The following is a 23,002-nucleotide window of genomic DNA, read 5'->3' as shown; positions in this document are numbered from 1 at the left end:
AACTCAGTGGAGTCGTTTCAGAGTTACAGCCCTGTGAAGCGGAGATGACTTCTTGAGGCTAATTTGGATTGTAAATTATCCCCACCCCAATCCACAGAGGAGTAACAGGAGTAAAGCCTGAAGTAACCGTGACAGAGCTGTTTTCTCTTTGCCTGCTGCAGACTCCCTGTTATGTCTGCCCTGCTTTAAAAAGACAGAGATTCTCTCACCCCACCCCACTGCCCCATGGTGCAAGTCAGCTGACCCCTTTATGGAGCGCCTGGTGGCCTGAATGAGTCCCACAGGGATTGGAAGGCACATTTGTCTAGTGTGCTGGTTTCATTCTCACCCCCACCTCCCGGAGTCTGTCATTCTGTGTTGACTGAAATGTGGTAAGAGATGGAAGGAATGCATCAGAGATAGAGAACAGAGCACAGAGCACACGATGGATCTTAATAAGCTGCCTTTCCATGGGATGAGGGTGTTTGTTGGACACTAAGCAGACAAACAGGACGTTTGTCTTCACAGGGCACGCAGTTAAACTATGGAATTGGTCCCCACAAGATGTGGCTGTTGACACCAGCTTGGATGGCTTTAAAAGGGAATTAGGCAAATCCATGGAGGGTTAGGCTCTCAATAGCTGTATACTACCACAGAGGTCTTCCTGCCAACGTAGCAGTTCAAAAGCATGTCAAAGTGCAAGTAGATAAATAGGTACCACTCCGGCGGGAAGGCAAACGGCGTTTCCGTGTGCTGCTCTGGTTCGCCAGAAGTGGCTTAGTCATGCTGGCCACATGACCCGGAAGATGTACACCGGCTCCCTCGGCCAATAAAGCGAGATGAGCTCCACAACCCCAGAGTCAGCCACGACTGGACCTAATGGTCAGGGGTCCCTTTACCTTTACCACAGAGGTCAGGAGCCTTTGAATACCCATCTCCAGGGAGAGGGAGAAATAGTGAGAGAGGAACAACAACAATAACAGCAATCTGTGCTTCAACCTAAGGTCCCAGGGCAGGTTACAACAATTAAAGCCAGCGTGGTGTAGTGGTTAAGAGCGGTAGTCTCGTAATCTGGGGAACCGGGTTCGTGTCTCTGCTCCTCCACATGCAGCTGCTGGGTGACTTTGGGCTAGTCACACTTCCTTGAAGTCTCTCAGCCCCACTCACCTCACAGAGTGTTTGTTGTGGGGGAGGAAGGGAAAGGAGAATGTTAGCCGCTTTGAGACTCCTTAAGGGGAGTGAAAGGCGGGATATAAAATCCAAACTCTTCTTCTTCTTCTTCTAAAACACAATGTTGAAAACAATTCAAAATAACCTACAATCACAGAAATCAGGTGGGTCCTAAACATAATACATCACTAGTATAAAAAGCCAGGTGTGTCTCTGGCATCAGCTGAAAGCGGTCTAACAAAGGTACCCGGTGCACCTCTGTGGGGAGGATGTTCTGCAGCTGAGGGGCTGCCACAGAGAAGGCCATCTCCTCAGCTACCTACCTACCTACTGACACACACACACCAGTTTCTGACGGTAGTGGAGCAACCAATAGGGCCCCCTCTGTCGATATTAACTCCTGATAGGGGTCTGTAGGGACGGAGGCAATCTTTCAGATACTTCTTATACTCTCTGCACACTGCTCATGTATATTTGTATATATTAAGCCGTATAGCGATGGTCTGCACAAATAAACAGCATCAGCATCAGGCTGACCACCCCCACAGCAAATGCTCATCTGCTAAGGCAAATGGGGCACTTCCTACCAACTCCATCCTGCCCTCAGCCAGTCTCCACCTACCCGCCTTCCTACCTGCAACCAGTCTAGGGAGGGTGGCTTCCTCCTCTTCTGTCTCTCCATGTTGCCCTTGTAGAACTTAGCAGGGAGGACGATAGGTGGCAAAACTAGAATTAGTTGCCTACCTGTTGTTGGCTGTGGCAACACCTGCTGTTGGTCTTTCTGCCTTCCCCCTTGACAGTAGTAGTAGTAGCAGTAGTAGTAGTAGCAGTAGTTATTATTATTATTATTATTATTATTATTATTATTATTATTAGTTATTTATATGCCACCCATCTGGCTGGGTTGCCCTGGCCACTCTGGCCAGCACCCAACAAATTACAAAACTACAGTAAAGCATCAAACAGTGGGCACCAGCCCCACCAAACCACCGTGAGAAACCGGATACCTCACTACATGGACTCTTGGTCTGATGCAGCACAGCTCTTTTAATATTATGTTTAGTTTTAAACATGTAGTGTACAGTGGTACATCGGGTTAAGAACTTAATTCGTTCCGGAGGTCTGTTCTTAACCTGAAACTGTTCTTAACCTGAAGCACCACTTTAGCTAATGGTGCCTCCCGCTGCTGCCGTGCCGCCACCGCACGATTTCTGTTCTCATCCTGAAGCAAAGTTCTTAACCCGAGGTACTATTTCTGGGTTAGCGGAGTCTGTAACCTGAAGCATCTGTAACCCGAGGTACCACTGTAGTAACTGAGAGCATGGGTTGTGAACTGGAAGTCCTGGTTCAAACCTAATTTTACAGATAATCACACTAGGTGGCCATCGTCAAGCCATGGTTCTTTTGCGCTTGCCCCCTCCGCTCATCTGGGTCACAGTTAGAATACTTGGATCATAAGGACCATAGTTCAGTGGCTTTGCATGCGGGTGGCACTGTGGTCTAAACCACTGAGCCTCTTGGGCTTGCCGATCAGAAGGTCATTGGTTCGAATCCCCGTTGCTCTGTCCCAGCTCCTGCCAACCTAGCAGTTTGAAAGCACACCAGTGCAAGTAGATAAACAGGTATTCCTGCGGCAGGAAGGTAAACGGTGTTTACCTGCACTCTGGTTTCCGTCATGGTGTTCTGTTGTTCCATAAGCAGTTTAGTCATGCTGGCCACATTACCCGGAAAGCTGTCTGTGGACAAACGCCGGCTCCCTTGGCCTGAAAGTGAGATGAGCGCCGCAACCCCATAGTCGCCTTTGACAGGACTTAAGCGTCCAGGGGTCCTTTGCCTTTTACTTGCATGCGGATGATGCCAGGTTCAGTCCTCACCATCTCCAGGCAGTGTTGGGAAAGTCTCCTGTCAGTTGGACAAATGTTGAACTGAAATGGGCTGCTTCTAACAGATGTGGGACTTGTCTGAACAGAAGCAGGAACTCTCCAAACGAGGGACCCCCAACGTGATTCAAGATGATTCAGATGCAAGAGAAAAACTGCAGACAGTGCGCCTGCACAAACTGAAACATACATTTACTAAACATAAAACATGGGCATTAATTTCCATCCATGCATTTAATTTCACATCTAATTTGACTTGGCCCTTTAAGGAGGCAGATATGGGAAACAAGAAGAATGGTGAGAAAGGGATATGGATGAGCAAGACTGAGAAATGTGACTTGTCTGTTGAGTAATTATTTGAAAGGCTGGGTGAAACGACTGCTTCCAAATACTTTGCACGTTAATTGGTCTCAACCATATCGGACTTGACATGATTTTCTTTTATACTTTTTGTTGCGGTCAGCATTATTCAGAGGCCAACAACTGCATTAATTTAGTAAACAGTCTTTGTTTTGGGCAAATGCTTTGCTTCTTTATCTCATTCCTCTTGACTATTATCTGTGCGCCTTAACAATACTCCAAAAAGGGAAGAGAGTATTAGAATAGACTGAAAACATTCACCCAATTGTGTTCTGAAATCTAGTGACAGACGTAGCTTATCGGAGCAAACACAAGGCTCTGTTATTAGCAAAAAAATATTGATTAACCCTCAGAGAAGGTGGAACTGAACAAGAAATTTCTTGGCTGGCATTTTCCTAAGTAGTTTGCCCCAACAGTTCACATGCTAAATTTAAAGACAGCATTGTGTCCCGTAGGGATTGGCTAATGTTTTGATACAGGCAGCCTTGCACTAAGTTTAACTCCCTTGTTATTGGCTTCTCACAGCCTCCGTTGGACAGAGGTGCCTGTGAAGAGAACTTGCATGGCAAAATTTCACAAAATGGCAGTGTGATCTCAACTGAGCAGCTTGAAGTTCATAAGAATATAATGGGAAAGAAAACGCTTTTGTGTTGGGTAATGGCTAGCACCTTGTCTTCCGTAAAAGGCTGTATCAATTGCTTTAGAAGCAGTGTACACACACACACACACACACACACACACACACACACACATATATATTCCAGAGTGGCTGGGCAACCCAGTCAGATGGGCAGAGTACTACTACTACTAATAATAATAACAACAACAACAACAACAGGTAAAGTCACCAAAATGGAAAAAAGTATACATAACTCAATAATATGTCTGGGTGGGCTTGATGAAATAATAATAATAATAATAATAATAATAATAATAATAATAATAATGGTTTTAGCAAGCATGTAAAACAATATTGACCAGTCTCTTATAATATAAAGAGAAGCCTGCCCAACTAAGTGAGAAAAAAATGTATTGGGCAGTATGTTTATTTATTTTATTAAATTTATTTACCCGCTTCACAGGGTGGTTTGCAGAATAAAAATACATAAAATAGTAACAGGCAAAACAATACACCCCTCCCATAGATTGCTTGAATAGCCAGAGGCCTGGGAGAGGAGGGATGTTTTTGCCTGGCGCCTAAAGATACTGTATTTAATGAAGGTGCCAGGCGAGCTTCCCTGTGGAGAGCAATCCACAATCAGGGAGCCACTGCAGAAAAGGCCTGCTCTTGTCTTTCCACCCTCTGGACCTCTTGTGGAGGAGGCACATGAAGAAGGGCCTCAGATGATGATTGCCTCAGAGGATGGGTACCGGTTCATATGGCAAGCCGTTTAAGGCTTTATATTTCAAAACCAGCACTTTGAATTGGCCCAGAAACTAATTGGCAGCCAGTGCAGTTGGGCCAGAATTAGTGTTGTATGCTCAAATTGTCTTGCCCTGGTACCCCGTTTGGTTAGTGCACAACAGAAACCTCCCTTCCCTGTGTGCCCCCTGTACCCTCCCCCAAACTGCTTCAGAGGGTTAGGCGAATCCCCAGAAGAGGTTTAGTGGGTGCGGGAGAGGAGAGGGGGAGGAAAAGTTCTGTTGCTTAGCCAAAAGTCCTTGCAGTGATGGAACAAGTTAATGGAAAAATCCCTCTGCTTTCCAGTTCTGTTGCACCTCTATAGCACATTCAGAGGCAACAGCAAACAGCTTGCTTCAGCATGAGACCTCTGTGGTTGTGTCAACACCAGCAAGTGAACTACCATCACAACTGCACATATTTTTTATCAGAAAGGACCCACAAGCTCATCCACTAATTTTCTCTAGTGTCTGCCCCTGTACTGAAACTTTCAGCACAGAGATCACTTCTCTGTACCAGATTCCAGTATAAACAGTTGTGTGGTTTATGCGTTAGAGAGCTGGACTAGGGCCTGGGAGACTAGCGTTCTAATCTGCACTCAGCCATGAAGCTCATTGGGTGACCGTGAGCCATTCAACATAGCCTACCTCATATGGTTGTTCTGAGGATAAAATGGGGAGCGGGAAATTGAGGAATGCCACCTTGAGCTCCTTGGAGCGAAATGTGAGATATAAATCACATAAATAAACCTGATCAGGTATGGGTGAACCTTTGGCTCTCCAGATGTTGGACTCTGCCAGCATTCCCCGTGGCCAGGGATGATGGAAGTTGCAGCCTAACATCTGGAAGGCCACAGGATACCTATCCCTGACCTGGACCAAAAAATCAGTAAAGATATTGGCACAGGTTAACAACCCTATAATGCAAAGTGTTGGTGCTGACCTTGAAAGCCCTAAACGGCCTCAAAGGCCCAGCATACCTGAAGGAGCGTCTCCACCCCCGTTGTTCTGCCTGGACACTGAGGTCCAGCACTGAGGGCCTTCTGGCGGTTCCCTCATTGCGAGAAGTGAGGTTACAGGGAACCAGGCAAAGGGCCTTCTCGGTAGTGGCGCCCACCCTGTGGAATGCCCTCCCATCAGAAGTCAAAGAAATAAACAACTATCTGACGTTTAAAATATATCTGAAGGCAGCCCTGTTTAGGGAAGTTTTTAATGACTGATGTTTTAATGTATTTTTAATCTTTTGTTGGAAGCCGCCCAGAGTGGCTGGGGAAACCCAGCCAGATGGGCGGAGTAGTAGTAGTAATAATAATAATAATAATAATAATAATAATAATAATAATAATAATACTTCTCTTTAGTATAAATGGTTCAATTGGCAGGGAAGTGTTGCACTTCAGTGCATTTTATCTGCCACTTGATGTCTGCTTAAAACGTCTCTCAGCTAAACATCTGGACAGTGAGATTTATCAAAATCCATGTGTGCAAAAATGGCTTCGCGGTCAATTTTAGGTCAGTCTGCGTTCCAGATTCCGATAAGTCAGTCAAGGAATCACCTGCTTGAAGTGCAGAGCTCAGCACTTCCTCCAATGCAATTCCTCAAAGATCAAAAGAACCTTGGGAGCGGTTGCTGTGTTTGAAGATTAGGCATTGCTCAAATGATATAAGACAGTTAATTATTTAGTTCCATAACTCTGTGGGTAATGTGATCTAAGGCCTTAATTTGAAGATTGTTTTAGGTTTCTTCTTCTTCTCCCCCCACTCCTGTCAGCGCCCGCCCCCCCCCCAATAGTAACCAGAAGGAAATGCTTTAATTTGTAAGGCAGATGAAATGAATAGAGGAGGAAAAGTAAGGCTCCTGGCCCAGTTTCTTCTTCTAAATTGCACAGAATATTTTCTCCTCCTCCTCTCTCCTTCCAATCTTCCTTTGAAATGTCAGGTTTTTAAAAAATGAAATTCAGTGGAGTGGGTGGAAAAATACAGAGGAGTGAGAGGGGATGTAAGAAGCCTGGAGATTTTAAAAGACATTTTTAGGCCATCCTGTCGACCCAGCAATTGACAAGACAGCTCTGACTTTCCAAAGCCTCCTGACTTGCCGACTGCAGTTTAGCAAGCAGACAGAAGCTCTCGCTTTTCTCCCACAAGCCAGTTGCTGTTTGCAGCCAGGTGACGGGGGCTGAATTTCAGGTCATTTGATAAGTAGGACAGTCAGCCATGTGTTGAGGTTCGTCTTGGGTGATGGGTGGACGGAAGGAAGTGCACAAAGTCAACACAACACAGATGCACTCAGAGAGTTCGGGCATCGAGTTGGGGGTCAACTTGCCTTGTGGCTTTGCCACTCTTTTGCTGACTTCCCTGCCCTGGGCCCTTCCCACGCCTGTTTAACGTGGTTGCTTGGGAACAACCAACACTCACTTTTGAATGCAAAAAAGCAACCTAGGACATCGGGACTTATCTGAGGCAGCTGCTCGGTCCCCCTGATAATGATGCACTGAAAGGGCAAGAGCAATTAAAGCAATCAGCACACCGCTCTTGAAGCCTCCTTGTCGTCACTCGGTCACAGCAGGTGCTGTTGAATGAGATAGAAAGAGGGGGTGCTGAGAGGAGGGAGGGGAAAGGGAGCTGGAGAAGTCTGAACGTTTGCTGCAACCTTTTCCAACTTTCTCTTTTCCCCATTAACTTCAACAGAATGTACATTGGGACTGTGCTGTCTGCACTGAAGCTTCAGCAACAACTTCCCTCCCCCCCCCCCCGATGCTGAGAATAAAAGGGATTTCCTTGTATTGGCAGCACACATACAAACAAACACTGCTTTCCTGTATCAGGCTGTCAAACTATATTGGGGCCAGCATGGGCACATCTTGTATTTTTATGCTGTGAACCACCCTGGGCTCTATGGATGAAGGATGGTATAAAATTTAATTAAAATAAAATAAAATACAGTGATCTCACAGGTATGGAATTACAGTCATACCTCGGGTTACAGATTCTTTGGGTTGCGCATTTTCGGGTTGTGCACTGCGCCAAACCCGGATGTACCGGAACAGGTTACTTCCGGGTTTCGGTGCTCACACATGCGCAGAAGCGCTAAATTGCAACTCGTGCGTGCGCAGACGCGGCGCTGCGGGTTGTGAACCCTGCAGGTTGCAAACGTGCCTCCCGCATGGATCACATTCGCAACCTGAGTGTCCACTGTATGAGGATAGGTTCCCCTCCCCCTGATATTTTTGCCATAGCATCTGGTAGTTTTGAGACATAATGCTTCCGAGCATTAAGGCGCCATTCTTCGCTGTTTCATTGAGAGATTTTGTTAAGATGGTGAACGGCCCCTTTCCCATTCCTCTCAAGACAGATTGAGGCATGCAGATCCCTCTCTCCTTAATCTCGTGGTTGGCACCTGTCAGGGAACTGCCATCGGAGCCAAGAGTGGAGGTAAGGCTCCCCAACGATGCAGGAGAAGGGACCAGCAGGGAGAGAGAGAACACCTCCTTTGGGGAAGGAAATCGGCGTGACACCAGGAAGAAAGGGGAGCAGGGAAGGGCTTCGGAGAGATGGCTCCAAGACTCTTCCACAGAGACCAGCGGGGAGAGCCCAGGACCTCCGCTGGCCACGCCCACTCTGCGCAGAAGACTTCCGCGCAGGGAGGCTAGGCGGAGACTTGGCGTCAAAGAGCTTTTATGTTGGAAGAAGTTCAGGAAACGCCCACTGACGGATTCTGCCAGTGACTGAGACAGCCACGGAGAAAGGGCTGTCCAGCCAGGGAAAGGTTTAGCCAGACAACGTTGCCTAGAGCAGCAGCCCCCTTACGCACGAGCAACCCCAATTCCCTTTACAGCACCCTATTAGCCTTTTTGCCCCGAAACTTGATTTAGGGCACAGGAAGGAGGCAGGTGGTGGTAGTGGTAGTGGCAGCAGTGGACGCTCCCTAGAGCATCTTTTCTCACCAGAGAAGAGACTGGACCTTGTAGGGCAGGCATAGGCAAACTCGGCCCTCCAGATGTTTTGGGACTACAACCCCCATCATCCCTAGCTAACAAGACCAGTGGTCAGGGATGATGGGAGTTGTAGTCCCAAAACATCTGGAGGGCCGAGTTTGCCTATGCCTGTTGTAGGGCTTTCTCCTTGGTGGAAACAAAATGCGCAGCACCAGGGATTCCCAGTCCCATTTCCAACAGGAACAACATTCTGCTAGGACTGTGTGTGTGAGTGGGAATGCCTGTGGTCACTTGCATCCTTCCCATGCTGCAAGATAACACACTGGGTCCTTGGGGAAAGTGATGGGGGCAGCAGCAGCAGCGGCAGGAGGCTGAGTGCTGGACCTTATTTTTACCGCAGTGCTTGTAAAATGCGAATCTCTGTTGTGATCTTTCAGCATTAAATTACTTCTGGGAGATTCAGCAGTGGTTTGCTGTAATCTCCCTCTGAATGCTTGGGAAAGGCTGTGTGTGCGTGTCATTTTGAAGCACAGTGTTAACTACTCCTGCGCTTCCAGGCAGAAAAGGATGGGGAGAGCACCCTTTCAGAGGAAGCTCCAGCTATATTTCATCCCACCGGACAAATGCAAACAGGACTGCGGTAGGGAACATAGGGAGCTGTGTTCTATAGAGTCACACCATTGGTCGGTACTCTCCAGGCCTTCAGAGAGGGTTCTCTCCCAGCCCTACCTCTGGAAAGGCCAAGGATCGGATCTGGGGCTTTCTGCATTCAAGACCCCTGAGCTACGGCCATCAGTAGACAAGTACATACCCTGTAATGTAGGAAATGGCAGCGAGTGCTTCTGAGTCAATCACACACAGGGGAAGAGTCGTGTGCTTTGCAGAAGGTCTTCAGCTCCAGCCCATGGCGACTCTGTTTAAAAGGATCACGTAGCAGGTGATTCCTTCACCTGATCAGGTAGCAGGTCAAAGACCTCTGCTGGAGACGATGGAGAGCTGCTGCAAGTCAGAGGGGAACAGTACAGGGCTAGGTGGACAAATTGTTTGAACTGATATGAGGCCGTTTCCTATGTACCTTCCAGCTGGTAAGAGATGGAGAGGGTGGCAAAATACCTAGGGAAGAGATCGTGCAGCTCCAGCATCGGCTCCTGGGGAGGCGGCTGTTGGCTAGCCATGTGAAATTTCATTGGCATTCATACTGATGCAGACGTGCAGTATTTGCGGTGATCCAGTGGCAGAGCCTTCAAGTTGTTTCCACCTCCACAGCAAAAACTAGAGGATACCCAAAGGAACTGTGGAATGCTAGTTTTATTCTTCTTTTCTTTTCTTTTTTAAAGAAATCTGTTCCAGACTATTTAAAGAAATATTTTAATATTTTAATAGTGGGATTTGAACTATGAACAACAGTAATGCTTAGAGATCATTGTATTATGGTTATGATTGATATTAAAGATTGAGGATAGGGTGCTGCAATGAGATGAATTAAACACACACACACACACACACACACACACACACACACACACCACCCCGTGGAAAATGGGATGGAAAGTCAATGGGATGGAAAGCTGCTCCAGAGAAGCGGACACGGAGCAATGGATCCAAACTGCAGGAAAGAAGATTCCACCTAAACATTAGGAAGAACTTCCTGACAGTAAGAGCTGTTCGACAGTGGAATTTGCTGCCAAGGAAATGAGTCTCCTTCTTTGGAGGTCTTTAAGCAGAGGCTTGACAACCATATGTCAGGAGTGCTCTGATGGTGTTTCCTGCTTGGCAGGGGGTTGGACTCGATGGCCCTTGTGGTCTCTTCCAACTCTATGATTCTATGATTAAGCAAAAGAAGAAAAATATTTTGTATTGGAATTTTAAGTGAAATAATATTTCACTATTTTTTTTATTAAAGAACTCTGCTCTTGAGCTTTACAGCTCTGTAGTTTTGTACTGCAGCCCCGTCAGGAAACTGCCATCGGCTCAGAGGCAAGAGATAGAGGGGGAGTTGCGTTACAGGGAGCCTCCGACAATCTTGCGAAGCAGTTCCTCTTCCGGCAAGGAGGAAAGCCCCACCTCCAGTGGAGAAGAGGTGCAAGGACCAGAGGATGCTAGAAAGAGCCTTAACAAGCAAGCCAGAGAGGAGGGAGGCACACCCCTGCCCTCGTCCATCATGCGCAGTAGCTTGAGGCGCACGGAGGGGCAGCAAAGGCTGGGGGTGACAAACTTTTATGTTGGGGGAGGTACAAGAACAGACCACTCCCGGATTCTGCTAGCGATTGAGCCAGACATGAACTTATGATGCTCTTCACTGTAAATAAAAGTAAAGGTAAAGGGACCCCTGACCATTAGGTCCAGTCGTGACCAACTCTGGGGTTGCGGGGCTCATCTCGCTTTATTGGCCAAGGGAGCCAGTCATGTGGCCAGCTTGACTAAGCCGCTTCTGGCGAACCAGAGCCGCGCACGGAAACGCCGTTTACCTTCCCGCCGGAGCGGTACCTATTTATCTACTTCCACTTTGACGTGCTTTCGAACTGCTAGGTTGGCAGGAGCAGGGACCAAGCAAGGGGAGCTCACCCCGTTGCGGGGATTCGAACCGCCAACCTTCTGATCGGCAAGCCCTAGGCTCTGTGGTTTAACCCACAGCGCCACCCGTGTCCCTTCACTGTAAATAGTTTGCACCAAAATAAAGCCTGTAAAAGAGTCCTGCCTGGCTACTCTCAAGCAACCACAACAGCATCTGACAGCCCCCTTAAAAACCTATGCATTATCGTGGTCTTTTTGCATGCATAGCAGGATGCTCTGCCACAGAGCGGCAGCCTTTTCCTCTCTGCTGATATTTGACCACTGCTGGTCTAAGGAGAGCCCTGGGGAATTTTGAAGGCTGCCGCTGCATCGGAGTATTCTACTCCCTACAGTATTTATAGATGTTAGGTGGCCTCCCCACATTACCTCCGTGGCTGTCAGGTTTCCTCCCGTGCCATTTCAGCCATCTTCATTCTTGCCTTCGAGACGGTGTGTTGCATTAGAGAACCCTGCAAACATCCCTGATAGGCCAGGAAGGCTGCCTCCGGTTAAATAATTAAAGGCCGAGGCCCAGTCGGCTGCTGTGCGGAGGGATCGATTACACCCCGTGTAACCTGGCCCACTGCGGGGTGCTAGAAATGCCCAGGGCCATGGAAGAGTTGCATTGGAGTTTGTCCTAAACAAAAGGCGCCGCCATACTATGGTTAACAGGGAATGGATTTGCCACTGCTTCTGCCTCTGTCAGTGTGACTGCATCCTCCTGTTCAGGATGTCTTGTAGGTGATGGAAAACTTCCACTTCTTCTCTCTTCTGTGCCTTGAGGGTCTTAAAGTGCTGCTGCTGCTGCTGCAAAAGGGAAGAGAGGCATTGCAGACCCCTTCCTCTCCCCCCCCCCGCCCCACTCCCAATTCTGTACGTTAGGAGAGTGTCAGGCTTTGAAATGAAAACTTCCCTTTCGGAATCCCTCCCTGTTGGGAGATACGTTTCCTGCCATAACGTTACCTCCGATTTCCCCCGTCTCTTTGTTTTCCAGTGGATGGTGGTTGAACTGCAGAGATGTTCAGATGAATTAATACCGGGAGGTGTGGGAGGAGTAAACTCAGCAAGTTCTGGGAATCCTGATTAAAATGAGAGTTGTTGGTTGTTGTTGTTGTTGTTGTTTTAAAAATAACCAGACTAAATTATTAACTCTAAAGCTCTGTTAATGCCATGTTGTGTTATATTTGCTGTGCATCTGCTGTTTTATTAACTGCTACTCTTACTGATGAGCTCTTACCGATTAACTCACTGTACGTCATATTTTTCAAATGCATCTTAAAATACGTGTTTTTCTTCATGCATCATTTAAAGCACAGAAGTGTTGGTGTGCGAATGTGTATAATGGAGCCTCAGCAGGTGTGTGTGTGTGTTTAATGAAAAACTGCTTTGCGACGCTGCTATTTTGAGAAGAGGCAAGGTGCTGTTCTTGTGCTTAACCCTTTTCCTGCTCACCGTGTTTTGCTTAAATTCCACTTCCTGCTTCCTCCCCTTCCACTACAGAATTCTGGATTAATATTGACTCTTGTAAATATATGTCAGAAAGCCTGAGGTTTTTTGGGAGGGGAGCAGTTTTGGGAATGGTTTTTAGCAGAAACCTGTCCTGCATGGGATGGGCTACATCAGTGGCTCTTAGACTGTGGTCCAGAACCTTAGTTGCCCCAAGAACATGATGAAAATAATAAGATAATGCTGAAGTCTTGGCGCTTCCTTGCAACTTTTCATCATTGCAAGCAGCCCAGTTTTTTGGTGTGCATTTTAAAAATGAAATGGAAGTAGAAGTAGATGAAGGAGAAATTCGGACAAAATCCACAGCTGTAGTTGCGATCTACACCTGTGAAGGTGGCGCCAGATACAAAAGAGCACAGGGCTCCTGCGCCTTAACTAGTTCTGTAGAAGAAGGGATTTCAGCAGGTCTAGATTTCCATGTTCAATCTCTAAATTTCTTGCTTGCCACTTCTTTGGGTTTCGCCTCCTGTTTTCGATTTTTGGTTAGTGGTTGATATTGTTACTGTTATTCTCCCTCTCTTTTGCTCACTCACATATGGGGCTTATGCACCTTTGATGGTGACTTCTTCTGAAATGTCCTGCTTTGTATAACTATTAAAGGTGCAAAAGCCCTGTTCTCCTTTCCTCCTCCTAGTCAATCTCCTGTTTGCATAATTACAAGCACAAAAGAGTGTTTCATTTCCCCTCTCATGGACTACTTGTTCTTTCCAAACAATCACCATGGAAGAGGATGCTGGGAAAGCTTATGAATTAAGACATAGAGGCAAATAGACACCAGGCCTTTGGCTAATTAAACAATCTATGGCTTTTTAAACTGTGTTTGGCGGGGGTGCTGGTTTTGTTTGTTATTATGGCATGCATTTTTGTGTTTTAATATTGTAAATCGCCCTGTGGTCTTTGGATGAAGTGCGATACAGAAATCTAATAAATAATGATAATGATAACATACAGATCTGTCCTGGCACTTTCTATAGCCTAGAATCCTCAGTACTGGTGTAATTTCATTTTCATTATCTAGGATATCAGCTGTTGTTAGGGTTTAAAAAAACCACAATTTTCCAAATTTAGAGAAGCTGGCAAGTTACCTTGTTGTGGTTGTTGTTGTTGTTGTTGTCATTGGTGTTTGATCTTAATTACTTTTCCCTGTTGCATGTTTTTTAATTTATTTATTTGTGGTTGCGTTTCCCTTTGCTTTCCTCTAGAGAGCTCAAGGCAGTGTAACCCATTTCATTCCACCCCTGCACTTCTCACAACAGCCCTGTAAAATAGACCAGGTAGAGAGACAGGATCTGGCCCAAGGCCACCCAGTGAAACTCATGGCTAAGTGGGTGTTTGAATCCAGGCCTTCCCCAGATCTCTTCTGAGACACTAACCAGTACACTGCACTGCCTCTCATGTGGCTCAAGTTGCTTATAAAGACATTTGTTAATTGCTTGTCCTACAGAATCTCTCTTTTGGTGCTTTCTGGATGTGGTGCCTTATAAGGAGGGTGATAATGTTAGGGCATGTTGAGTTTTTCAACTTTCAAATTCCAAAAATGAGGGCTGCTGAAAAGTTGTTGCATGCCTTGGGAATTAAAAGATATTTTGCTTAGATTAATATAATCCAGTTTTGCTTGTGTGTGTGTGTGTGTGTGTGTGTGTGTGTGTGTGTGTAAAATTGAATAGAAAGCTTTAAAAATGATTGTCAAGTACTTGCAGTTGTATTATATATTAATACTATTTATTATTGTTATTTGGCATTTTCAGAAGGTAACGTTAAAATCGTTCGGTTTTCCGAACGGTTTATTTGCTTCTTCGCCAAACGTCATTCTAAATTTTCTTCAGTCGCAAAAAATAATAGCAGATTCCTCACCCCCCCAAAAAAACACATCACTGGAGAAATTTGCAAAAAACAAACAAACAAACAAACAAAAAGGTTTTCCCCTTAAAATGGCATGCCCCAAATTGATGTGTGATGCTTTGTTGGGGAAGTCAGGTTCTGTGTCAGTGGTTGGAGTTGCCCTAGGTGAGCTTTCTCTCAGCTCTGGGTCCCCAGAAGTTCTTCGACTACAATTCCCATCATCCCTGACCATTTTCTGAGTACTCAAGGTTGGAGAAAGCTGCTGCAGATGAGGACATTTCTGTGCTTTACTGACAGTTGCTGAATAAAGCCATCAGTTGCTACCTGAGCGAAGAGGCTTTGGAGTGGAACAGAGTTAGATTACACTTCTACAATGCTTTTCAAGTCAGTGTGATTAGCATAGCCTCTCATAGCGTCTTGGGGAGGCGGACAGGCATTCTTCAGAGGCAGGTGCAGACCTCACGGGGTAGCATTACACTGTTTTGTCCAGAAATGGGTCCCCTGATAATTTGATACTGACTTTGGTATTATTCTTACCAGTTATGGAGCTTCCCTGGCTTAAAGGACAACCAGCACTTTATAAGTTTTAACCCTTCGGGTTATAAATTGAAGACTGCATAGGGATGAAGTTATGGGGTTAGTTGTCCCCTCCTGTTACAGAGACTCAGGTGGCCTCAACTAGACATTGAACACTGAGTGTCATTGGTCCCATGCCTTGAACCCTCTTCCAGCAGAGATTCAGCAGGCATCTTTGCTTTTAACTTTCAAGCTTCTCTTGAAGACAACAGGCCTATGTAACTGTTTAGATTCTCTTGATTAGCCAGCCACCTTAATATTTATTTATTACTGCATTTTAGATTTTGCTGTATGCATTGTTGTTACACCGCCATGTGATATCGTATGAATTGGTGGTATATAAGTACTTTTTAAATAAAATAACCGTTCTCTTCTTCAAGCCAAATTTGCGGAACACAGCACGGAAATATCATAATATATATTAAGATCCTGACCAAGAAACGATCACTATATCTAAAGCCTTATTATTGAAGAGGAAGAAGGCCGCATTCATTGGACAGAGGTGGATGGAATTGGGTGTGGCTGTGAAACAAAAAGGTGATTCAAGATTTTGGAACATGGTCCATTCAGGTATACATGTTTCCAGGCTTCATCTGGAAGCTCAAATCCCTGCTGCTGTCATTTGACTGCATTGTTTTGAGGGCATCTTCCTGCATCTGTGGAGGAAGGTTCCTTCTGTAATACAGTGGTACCTCGGGTTAAGTACTTAATTCGTTCCAGAGGTCCGTTCTTAACCTGAAACTGTTCTTAACCTGAAGCACCACTTTAGCTAATGCGGCCTCCTGCTGCCACTGCGCCGCCGGAGCACGATTTCTGTTCTCATCCTGAAGCAAAGTTCAGGATGAGAACGAGGTACTATTTCTGGATTAGTGGAGTCTGTAACCTAAAGTGTCTGTAACCTGAAGCATCTGTAACCCGAGGTACCACTGTGCTAAGGAAAGACCCATCACACACATCCCTCCCCAGATCACCCTCACATTATCCCTCCTGCACAGGTAACCAAGACAAGCAACAAGCAAAGGAGAGGAAAGGGTAGGCCAAGTAAACTGGGTCTCACCAAGGTAACTTCTAAGTAGGGTTTCAACATCACAAACGTCATGATATAGTGACACAACTTTTCAAGTGGGTATTATTTTCTTCCCGCTGGTTTAAACGAGTTCTAAACATCCCCAGAGTTGCATTTCTTTCATATGTGATTTGGGGAGGTGGGGGCGGTTACATTAATCTGTTTTTGCATGTAATGCGTAGTTAGCCCCTTATTTCTTCGCTTCAAGCTTCTTCATTTCAACTCGGCGGGCCTTGCGTCCACCTTCCTTGGTGGGTATTTTAGAACCAGAGCGCCACAAAGCAGCATTCTGCATCACAGTTCAAACAGGGGGTTTGCATAAAGGTAAAGGTAAAGGGACCCCTGACCATTAGGTCCAGTCGCAGACGACTCTGGGGTTGCGGTGCTCATCTCGCTTTATTGGCCGAGGAAGCCAGCGTACAGCTTCTGGGTCATGTGGCCAGCATGACTAAGCCGCTTCTGGCGAACCAGAGCAGCGCACGGAAACGCCGTTTACCTTCCTGGCGGAGCGGTACCTACTTATCTACTTGTACTTTGACATGCTTTTGAACTGCTAGGTTGGCAGGAGCAGGGACTGAGCAACGGGAGCTCACCCCGTCGCGGGGATTCAAACCGCCGACCTTCCGATTGGCAAGTCCTAGGCTCTGTGGTTTAACCCACAGCGTCGCCCGCAGGGTGTGCATAGTGAACTGTTAATTCAGTTGCACTTTTGAGCAAAAGGCTTGCACTTTTTTTGGCTGTTCTCTTTGCCCTCTCTATGCGTGAAGAGTCAGAGCCTTTTCACAGTGACCTGAGAAGCCCAGAGTATTTTGATGGGTGTAATGAAGTTTCAACAGCTCTTTAATGTGGGGAAGGGGGTTTGCTGAGCATCTTGATGCTGCTTGGCTAGGTTCCAGCAACAGGTGGCAGGCTCATTAGCCTGTATTCCGCTACAGCATAATTGATCAGCTGCTAAATTACTTATGTCTGGCTCCGGGCACTTCATCTACCATAAGCAAACAGGTGATTCCCAGGTTATTCCAGTTTGACTCTTCCGTAAATCAGGAAAGACGCTGTAACGGAGACAGTTTGAGTCACTTAATACTTTTTCCTTTATTTAATCCCACCCTACTTCAAAGTGGCCCGCGTGGTCATTGCCCCCCTCTTATTCTCACAACAACCCTGTGAGGGAGGGAGGTGGGACTGATACATACCTACTGACCCAAGGTCTTCCATTGAACCCATGGTTGAGTGCAGGTTTGAACTCAAAGGTGTCGATCAAATTCTGACACATGAGAAGCCAAAGTCCTGGAGACCAAGTCCTGTGAGGAAAGGGTGAAGGAGGTGGGTATCTTTAGCCTGGAGAAGAGGCGATATGATAGCCATCTTAAAATATTTACAGGGCTGTCACATAGAGAGGATGGAGCAAATTTGTTCCGAGTTGCTCCGGGGATGGGGGGGGAGTAGGGCCTGAGCCAGTAGATTCAACGTAAAAGGAATGGGATTTCGACGAAAGGAAAGAACATCCTGATAGTATGAGCTGTACAACAGTGGAACAAACTGCCTTGGAAGGTGGTGAGCTCTTATTTGCTAGAGGGTTTTAAGGAGAGGGGATGCTGTAGCGACGAATTTCCTGCATCGACTGGGGTTGTTTTTATTCATTTATTCATTAAATTTACATACCTCCTATCATCTGAGGACCACAGTCCAAGGGTTGGCCTTCTGGGTCATTTCCAGCTCTGTGATTCTGTGAAGGGAAAATAAAGGAACAGTACAGAGTGCAGCCCCCCCCCCATTTTTGGGGTCTACTCGGACACTGAGGTCCAGTGCCGAGGGCCTTCTGGCGGTTCCCTCACTGTGAGAAGCCAAGTTACAGGGAACTGAGAAGGCAGAGGGCCTTCTCAGTAGTGGCACCCGCCCTGTGGAACACCCTCCCACCAGATGTCAAAAAGAAAAATACCGGTAACTACCAGACTTTCAGAAGACATCTGAAGGCAGCCCTGTTTAGGGAAGCTTTTAATGTTTGATGAATTACTGTATATTAATATTTTGTTGGGAGCTGCCCATAGTGGCTGGGGAAGCCCAGCCAGATGGGTGGGGTATAAATAATAATAATAAATTATTATTATTATTATTATTATTATTATTATTATTATTATTATTATTCATTTCCTATTTGTACTCTTCCTATCCCCAGTCCCACTAAAGAGATCTGCATCCGTATCCATTACCAGATCACATTGGCAGCTGTCAGACCATGGTTTTTATCTAACTTGATATTCTCTGCAGCGACTGGCCACAGCTCTCCATTGCCCAAGTACTTGCAGTTATATTTATTATATTCTCTTTATTACTAATATTAATATAGAATATAACTGCAAGTACTTGACAATCATTTTCTAAGCAATTTTATTTATTATCATTTTATTATTATGCAGTTATGTATCAATATTTATTTATTTATTATTATTAAGCATTAGCTGACATTTTCAGAAGGGTAAAATTAAAATACTTTGGTTTTCCAAAAGCAGTTTATGTGCCTCTTCATCAAACATAGACTTAAATGTTGTCCAATTATCCAATTACAAAAAAAAAAACCAATAGCAGATTTGAATTCCTCACACCAAAAAACATATTTTTTAAGACCCTTCACTGAAGAAATTTGCAAACATTACATTTCACCCCCTAAAATGACACGCCCTAACAGCATCTGATTTGCCCCCTACTCTTGGCCCAGTAAGTGGTACCCCCCTCCACCCTGAAGGCTCTTTCCACATATGGTTCTTCTTACTTAGATCAGGACCACTGAGCTAACTTGGGGAACAGCTTCCAGCACCCCTCTCCTCATATCGAGATGCACCTTGCTTCAAGAGAGGGGTTGCAGTGGACCTTCTGTGACAGGAGTTGATCTCTGAGGGAGGGCAATAATTTTCAGGTGTCACTCCCTGCAGGTCTTTACTGCAAGAGGGCCTTGGCCCTTGTAATTTAAAGGATCTTTGGCAGGTGGGCTGGGAGGTGCTTGCTTGAGGATGCAAGTTGTCTCAGCCCTAGCTGAGTGCCTGCACATTTCCGTCCACTGCCAAAGTTTGAAAGCAGCTTGAAAAATATCGCTGAAATGTAGCCCTCAGCCCTGGTGGTTCTGGTTGGAAATCCCTAAGGGTTTTCCTGCATGCCTCAGTGGATCCCCATCAGCCCTTTGCAAAGAACATAAGGCCCATCTAGTCCAGCATCTTGTTCTCACAGTGGCCAACCAGATGCCTGCGGGAAGCCTGCAAGAGGGATCTGAGTTCAACAGCCTACTGTCCTTCTGTGGTTTCCAGTATTCAATACTCCTCTTCTTTGGTGATCACTCGTAGCCAAGTAAGATTGTCTTCCATGAACACTGTCTTAACAGTGAGTCTGTAGTGACTGTGGAGGCCAGTTCTGGATCCACACGTCCTTCCAAGGTGGGGACATAGGTTTCCGGGTGGGAGTTGATTGTGGTGAGGGCTTGCCAAGCGTGCCTTTCTCTTAGTGCGTTTCTCCCTTTCATCCTGAGTTTGAGCGTCTTCAAAGTCTGTGACACCTTTGCTGGAGGCTATTCTCCAACTGGAGTGCTCACAGGCCAGTGTTTCCCAGTTGTCTGTGTTCATACTACATTTTTTTTTTTTATATTTGCCTTGAGAGAGTCTTTAAACCTCTTTTGTTGACCACCAGCATTACGCTTTCCATTTTTAACTTCCTCCTCCATTATGGTTAGAAACTGTGGAAAAGAAATAGCCTCCACGAATTTGTCTAATCTTTTAAAGCCATCTAGGTTGGCAGCCATCAGATTCATTGGACGTTCCCTTGTTCTCTGCCCACTTGTTTGCAGAAGCTCGCTCCAGCTCCCTCCCAGATCATTTTTCTGTCCTTATGGATAGTCTCACACTTTTATTAATAAGTGACGCAAAATCATGGTATGTCAGAGGGAACAAATCAGTTTCCCAGAACCTTGGGAAACGAGAGGAGGGAATAAAAGGGGTTTTCAACAACAACAAAAGTTCAATCTAATTAGGAAAAAAAATTAAACTCCAAATAAAACAGCTGTGGTCAAGTATCAGAAGTGTTTCAGCACCAGAGGGTTTGGTTTACAAGTGACCTTGGGAGCTGCTAATAGTCTTGCTTCTCGCTATGCTATCATTGGTTTGTCTTTGCCCAGTGGCGAGGTGGCTTTCGAGCAATGAGCCTGTTAGCATTCTCCAGAGTCACTGGATAGAAGGCAGGAAGTAGCCACCAAAATGAAAGTAGCCTAGGTTCTCTGGACCGGGGGCGGGGGGAATGTTCTGGCTAATTGTCATCAACTGGAAAGGGGAGGCAAAACTTAATATAGTATGTTTCCGATATCGTTCCCAAAAATACACTGAAAGCTGAGTCATAGAATGCTTGTGCAAAATGCAGGGGGTTTGTTACAAAGCCAACACTTGGAGGTATTAGCAAAGCAATTCATGAATGAATTGCTGCGAAGACTGAACTGCGGAAAACGGTATATCCTCGCAGAAATGTCCACCCACGTGGCGAAAGCTCTTGGCCAGTTCCCCAAACCTGTCACCTGTGATTGGTCATGTTGCAGCCCGAGAAGAAATCTTTAAAGGGGAGGGTCCAAAAAACCAATAGACCATATTGCTTGTCGTTATTTAGAGCAGATGAAATTTGTGTCGATTTCTGTTTAGTTAAAAAGAGACCCGCCATTAGGTCAGGCACACACGCATGCGGCTGGGCTCTGATGACTTTACAAAAATGAAGGGTGTGTGGAGGGATTCGAATGGAGAACTACCAGAGGGACATGGGAATCTCATAACCACTGCTCAAATCACCTCCACCCAGGTGCCACCTTCTACCCAACAGAGTTCTTAAGCAATTTTTCCTTTGGTATATTTCCCCTTAAATATGTTTGCCTTTGGATGGACATCCAATGAACTGAACATTGGAAGATTCAGGACAGATAACAGAACGTTCTTCTTCATGCAGCCCATAGTTAAACTGTGGAACTCACTGCAGCAGGAGGCAGTGATGGCCACATAAAATTCATGGAGGATGAATACCAGTGGCTGGAAACCACAGGAGGGGAGAGTTCTGCTCTTGTGCTCATGTTCCACTTGCTGGTTTCCCACAGGTATCTAGTTGGCCACTGTGAGAACAGGGTGCTGGGCTGGATATGCTATTGGACTGCTCCTCTTCTTACATTCTTAAATTGCTCAAGGAAGGCAATTTGGGGCAGAAAAAAGTGGTGATGGTCTGGCTAAGTGCCCTCTCCTTCCTACATTGCTCCTCTTCTATAAATTATCTCCTCCTGATAATGCCATTGGGGCTCAGTTGCAACACGCATTTATGTGTGACGTGCCACTAGTCCCTGAAGAAAGCGACTGCTCTGCCTCACGCAGGTCGTGCGCATGAGAAATTGGGCTGCTGCTGAAAATCATTCCATGTTCTGAATGTGTGCATGAGGTTTGGCAGAGCATAAATGCGAAGCTGAACTTCAGAAAGCCAGAGCAGGGCAGCTCTTTGCAGCCGACTAATTGTAAGAACGCAAGAACTTTCTAATTAGCCAGTGTTTACAAGCAATTTGTAGCACTTTGGTCTGCCATGACATCATCTGCATCACAATGCATTTTGTTTGGTTTTGTTTCTGCTTAGCTGTAATAAGGAGAGAGACTTTGCCCTCTGTTATAAGGGGAAGGGCGTAGCTCACTGAGCATCTGCCTTTGCATGCAGAAGATCCCAAGTTAAGTTTCTGGCATGTCCCAAGTAGGGCTGGGAGAGACTCCTGCCTGAAATCCTTGACAGGTATAGATGGGCATCCCTGTGCTCCAAGGGTCTTTGAAAACTGCATGACTCCATCACCACCACCACCTCCTGCATCATTGTGATAATTCTCACAATCTTTCCAATATCACTATTATCGTGTGGTGTGCAGAGCATTTGTGGAGAGTAAGCCTGTATATTGCCACCATAGAAATATGACTTTAATAATAATAATAATAATAATAAAAAATTTTATTTATACCCCGCCCTCCCCGGCAAGAGGCAGCTAACACCAGTAAAATTACAATAAAAACATAATAGCAGAGGGGGAAAACACAATTTAAAATACAGGTTAAAAATACAATTTAAAATGCAGCCTCATTTTAATAATAGCCCATAGATCAAAACCATAAGGAAAGGGAAACATCAGGGTCAGACTGAGTCCAAACCAAAGGCCAGGTGGAACAGCTCTGTCTTGCAGGCCCTGCGGAAAGATGTCAAGTCCCGCAGGGCCCTAGTCTCTTGTGACAGAGTGTTCCACCAAGTCGGGGCCAGTACTGAAAAGGCCCTGGCCCTATCTCTTTACATTCTGAGCGTTCAGAGATCTCAGGAGTGGAAATAAACCTGCCTCCTGGCTTACCCAGCCTCTGCGGCATGGGCAGCTAGGGTTTGCTTTCTTTGTGTTCTGCCCCATAACTCAGCCCATTTAATTTCTCCATGGGATTCATTGCGAGCCATCGAGCCAGCTGCCCTCCTCCTGGAGCCTCCCGTTTATCTGGGTTCCATTTCTTGATGTGTGATGGACTCTTGGGTGTTAACATGGGATTCTAGGCCTTTTTCTTAGGCTCTAGAATATGTGTATTTGGGGCAGGGGAAATGACAGGCTTCACCCATGCAGTAGATGCATCCATTGGCACATCTTCAAAATATGGCTAAATGCATATTGTGATTTATTTATTTTTTAGGTCCCTACGTGTGTAAAAAACACACCT

General features: G+C 45.8%; 1 protein-coding gene and 1 long non-coding RNA gene across 15 annotated transcripts in view; one reads left to right on the top strand and one right to left on the bottom strand.

Moving 5' to 3' along the window:
* Positions 1 to 23,002, top strand: part of EVL (Enah/Vasp-like) — a 146,700-nt gene that overhangs the window by 98,010 nt on the left and 25,688 nt on the right. The gene's annotated exons all lie outside the window — the stretch shown is intronic.
* Positions 17,091 to 17,996, bottom strand: LOC128407164 (uncharacterized). Its single transcript, XR_008328726.1, has 3 exons — positions 17,931 to 17,996; positions 17,462 to 17,569; positions 17,091 to 17,320 (listed from the first exon to the last, which is right to left on the bottom strand). It is a non-coding gene; the product is annotated as an uncharacterized LOC128407164 (long non-coding RNA).

Source organism: Podarcis raffonei, chromosome 1, assembly GCF_027172205.1.
Source record: "Podarcis raffonei isolate rPodRaf1 chromosome 1, rPodRaf1.pri, whole genome shotgun sequence".
Taxonomy (NCBI): domain Eukaryota; kingdom Metazoa; phylum Chordata; class Lepidosauria; order Squamata; family Lacertidae; genus Podarcis; species Podarcis raffonei.
This window is presented reverse-complemented; position numbering and strand designations above follow the sequence as displayed.